The sequence below is a fragment of the Octodon degus genome, unplaced genomic scaffold, assembly GCF_000260255.1.
Source record: "Octodon degus isolate 3935 unplaced genomic scaffold, OctDeg1.0 scaffold00013, whole genome shotgun sequence".
NCBI classification, from domain to species: Eukaryota; Metazoa; Chordata; class Mammalia; order Rodentia; family Octodontidae; genus Octodon; species Octodon degus.
In genome coordinates, this window is record NW_004524589.1 from 19,569,407 (window position 1) to 19,574,304 (window position 4,898).

Consider the following 4,898-nt stretch of genomic DNA (forward strand, 5'->3'; position numbering starts at 1 on the left):
GTGGGGTGGGGAGGTGCTACGGAGTGGTGGGGGACGGCCCAAGGGGGTGGGAGAGGGTTCGGCCCACGCTGAGCCTGGGCTGGGACAGGTCCTGCAGGTGCAAGGTAACAGGAAGCTCCCCATACACTCACCAGACCTGGCCTAGGACTGGGTCTGGAGGTTCCCGGAACTTGGCAGAAATTCCTACTTGGTGGAAGTGGTGGGAGAGGTACTGCGCAGTGGTGGGGGGCGGCCCGAGGGGGTGGAAGAGGGTCTGGCCCACACTGTGCCTGGGCTGGGACTGGTCCCGCTGGCGCAGGGTAGCAGGAAGCTCTCCACACACTCACCAGACCTGGGCTAGGACTGGGTCTGGAGGTTCCTGGAACTCGGCAGAAATTCCTACTCGGTGGGCGGGGTGGGGGAGGTACTGCGGAGTGGTGGGGGGCAGCCCGAGGGGGTGGAAAAATTCCGGCCCATGCTGCGCCTGGGCTGGGACTGGTCCCACCTGCGCAGGGTAGCAGGAAGCTCTCCACACACTCACCGGACTTGGGCTAGGATTGAGTCTTATTATATATTTTTTAGAATTACAGATCTTTATTTGGAAATCTGATCTGCCAATTTAGCATTTTCCACCAACTCATGGAGCAGAAACTTCCTCAGGCTTCACAATCTTCTGCTCAGGTGCTGCCTTTGTGGGAGCCTCAGCAGCAGACATGGCAGTCTTTTTAGATGCTTGCTTAGCCTTTTTTGCTTCCTTGGCAGCCCTGATAGCTTGTTCTCTTTGGGCCTTTCTAACTTATGGTTTCTGATTCCTCTTGGCCATTATGTCAGTGATGGCCCTCTGAAATTCGACTGCTCGTCGTGTTCTTTTCTTTTGAACTTCTTCCGACTGTCCCTTTTTGTGTTTTCTTCTGTAGAGGACAGTCCAGTTTATTTGCCAAGGGTTTCTCTTGGAAAGGAATGCAGGCTTGCATTTTGTATTCAGAAACTGGAAGACCTTCCCGTCGGTCCTGGTGTAGTGCCTCCCATGCCCCGTGTAGATCTTGTACCCGCTGAAGCTGCACAGCTCGACCTTCATGGTGGCAGCCGGCAGTCAAAGTGGAAGATGGTGAAAAAAAAGCGATTATATTATTTTTGCAATGACTTTTCAGTATGATTTCTGTGAATCTTGATAAACCCTCAGCATCATTTTTGGTTTAGTAGTAGTCATACTCTATTACTTCTGTAGCATTTGGTGACTCTCTGTTATAGTTCATCATCCTTTATACGTTATTGTGTTGTGCACTCTTGGTTGGTAACTTTTCTGGAGTAAAAACTAACATGTTTTTATGTGCCTAACATCTAGTACTGCTCTTGGTGTATAAGAGGCATGTAATTATTATTCAATGAATACGTGTACAAAGGAAGGAAAGAAGATGCTGCTTGTTCGTAATGATGGGCCTAATGATTTTGGGCTCAATTTTAAATTATCAAAATACACATAAAGAATGTGGAGGGCCAGTCAAATATCTCAGCAGATTAAACTGCCTGCAAGCAGGTGCAGGGGACAGGGGTTCGATCCCTGTAACTGCCATGCTGACCCTGCCTCTGGGGTGTGCTGAGACAGCAATTCAGACTGGGCATGGTAGTACACATCTGTAATCCCAGTACTTGAGTGGCTGTAAACAGGAAAATCACCATGAGTCCAATGTAGTAGTGAGATCTTGAACACCCTGTAGGCCCTCCCCTAAAATACAGAAGAAAAAAAAGAATGTAGATGAAAATGAAGTAAAACATTTGATCAACATACAGAAGCATTCACAAAATTCATAACATATCTAGAAATAAACCTAGAGAAAGACGCACAAGATGATTTTATTAAAAACTACAAAAATTAAGCAATAAAAATAAAAGATTTAAATAAAAGAGATACATCATATTCAAAAATCAATGGGCTTCATATTTTAAAAATGCTGGTTATTCTAAATTAAACCACAAGTTCAATGTAATACCAAACAAAATTTCATAGTTATTTTGTGGAAAGGAATAATCCAATTCTAAAAGATTTTTGAACTTCAAAAAGCAAAAATAGTCCTTGCTAAAGATTTCTTTTTAAAAAAAAATTTATTGAGAAACAAATAGCAATGAGATGGTTTCAAAACTGATTACTAGCAGTTTCAATAATTAATGCATTGCATATTGTTGTCTTAGTGGTTATTCATTGTACAAGATGCAGACATGATACCCTGTCCACAAACATTATTAGAACAAATCTCTCATTGAATTAAGAGAATGCAGCTGTATATCTATCCTAACTATTTTGAATATAAAGATACAAAGTTGTCCATTTGTATCCCCGTTTTTTGTTTAGTTTTGTCAGAGAAGGATATTCCATTGTCATTTAAATATTGTAGGTGCATGAATTCAGCAGAATATTCCAATATAGTTCTTCATTTTCTGTAGAGACTTGAAATTTAATGTATCAATACTTGATGGAAAATGCCTGTTCCATGTTATGCCTAAGATGTTTGATATTCAGACAGATGATGAGGTTGAGATTTCTATAAGATGTCAAGGCTGAGCTGTAGGAGTAATCCAGTGCTAAAGTGGATTTCTAGTATACATAATGCTCTGGGTTTGAATATCAGCACCACAAGTAAATAACTAAAAGAGTTAAGCTACTTAGGCCAGCTGGATAGCTTAGCAGACTAAAGCACCTGCTTAGGCAGAGTGCAACGACCAGCATTTGATCCCTGGCATATGCCGGCCCCGCCCCCAGAGTTCACTGAGACAGCGATTCCCCTGAGCTATTTGCCTGGCTCTGGCTATTCAGACTGAGTGTGGTGGCACATGCCTGTAACTTATATTTGTGATACTAGAAACTGGAACATATATTTGTGGTACTAGAAACTGGAAGACTCAGGCCAAGAGGACAAGGCAGCTTCCTGAGATGCTAGTTGTATTCTGATTCTCTGTTTTAATGAGTGCTGGTTAAATGTATATGTCTCTTTAATAAGAAGCCAGTGAATTATGCCATCATCTATATTTTTGGTATGCATATCTCCTTAACAAGTGGGTGGTAGATCTGGGCTTCAAATTTAGGTTTTGTGACTACAAATCTCTTGATTTTACAAATGATTTTACATTTTGATCATATTGATTCGTTTCAGATACCCACGTATATTTTTCTTTGGTAATTGATGAAAACAGCTCATGTCATTAAAATATCTAAAATGTTTGGTACAACTATGCAGTTCACTGTAATAAAGTTCTATTCGTTGAATTACCTTTTCCCCTCTTCTTCTTTTTTAACATTCTTTTTGTTTCCCCCTGTTCAGATAGCAAGTCTACCACATTCGCTATTTTCTCCCATGAAGCTCAGACACAGGCCTGTTTTGCCACTTGCACAACTCCGTGCATGGTTCTGCTGACTGTTTCCCATGCTGAGTCATCCTGGGAATGTTGCAAAGCTCATGGCTTTAAAAGTTCTCAGAAACTACTCCAACTCCAGTTCCCCAAACACACTCAGATTCCAGTGTATGGCAGAATCTTATATGGGTATGTTCTCTTCTGACTTTTATTTATTTCTTTTTAATTAAATAATTTTTTTCAGTACTGAGGATTAAACCTTTTAACTTGCAAATTTCTATATGAATTCCCCAAGTGTTTATGCTTTTGCCTAATAATTTTGGTATTGATATAATCATTTGTTTTTCTCCCAGGATACAGTCATCTAAGAAATGTTTCTTACAAGTAAGTGGCCATAAACCAGAAGAAAAGCCTTCAGGACCAAAGATATTCCATCTGCTCATCTAAAAATAATTATATTCCAACATTGTTCAAGTCAAAGGATCTGATTTTTTTTTCATTGACAATTAACAGCTTCAATTGACATGTTACCCATGTCTAAATGCACATCATCTTATGATTGTAATAACTTCATTTCATCTTGAAGGAAATATAATTAAAGAATGGAACCGAAACAGACAAAAGTCTTAGTAAGTAAAAATATTATATACCTGTTATTTCCCATTTACTACTATATCCTTCAACTTTTTCCAGTTCTTTGTTTGAAAGAAAAATTTCAAACCTTAACATTTGCAGTGAGTTTGGCTGCTGCTTTGCTATTTTCTTCTTGGTCTTAGGTTATCAATAATCATACTCAGTTTTCTGGCAAATTCTTAGAGAAGAAGTTCATTTGTATCCATTCTCATTCAGCTTACAGCTATCCAGCTTTCTGTTCCTGTCTCCAAAAGCTACTGAAGTCACCTTGCTCCTGCTGCTCAGAGAAAGGCAAATACTCATTTGCTTCAACTTGACTTTTGGTAAAGCAATTGCCAAAGAACTGACCAAGATCGAAGTATACAATTTTTTCAAATTGATTGAAGTTGTAAAAAACATAGGTTTACTTTTTGCCTCAGAATACATCAACAAATGGATTTTGTTGCTAAAAAATAAAATATAGGCAAGTGAGTGAGGAAACCCAGGCCGGCAGGATCCTGAATAGACCTGGAGTGCAGGCCCAGCAAATGAGTGAGACGACCGGGGCCCTCCGGATCCTGAATAGATCCAATCCAGAGCGCAGACCCAGCAAGTGAGTGAGATGACCCAGGGCCCTCCGAATCCTGAACAGACTCAGAGCGCAGGCCCGGCGAGTGAGTGAGATCACCAGGTCTGCGGGATCCTGAACAGACCCAGAGCACAGGCCCGGTGAGTGAATGAGACAACTGAGGCCACGGGATCCTGAATAGGCCCAGAGTGCAGGCCTGGCAAGTGAGTGAGATGACCTGGGGCCCGCGGATCCTCATTTGACCCAGGCTGCAGGCCCAGCGTGGAATCCTTCAGCAGAACTCCCTGCAAAGAGGCTAGAGGCAAGTCCCACCCAGCTGATTCAGGAGCAGAACTTCTTGCCAGAGAGACACAAAGGGTTCAACTCTAAC

The 4,898-nt window shown here is 41.6% G+C and overlaps 1 pseudogene; it reads right to left on the minus strand.

The window, feature by feature from the left end:
- Nucleotides 1-598: 598 nt before the first annotated feature.
- On the minus strand, nt 599-1,070 carry LOC101582644 (annotated as a pseudogene).
- Nucleotides 1,071-4,898: the final 3,828 nt, after the last annotated feature.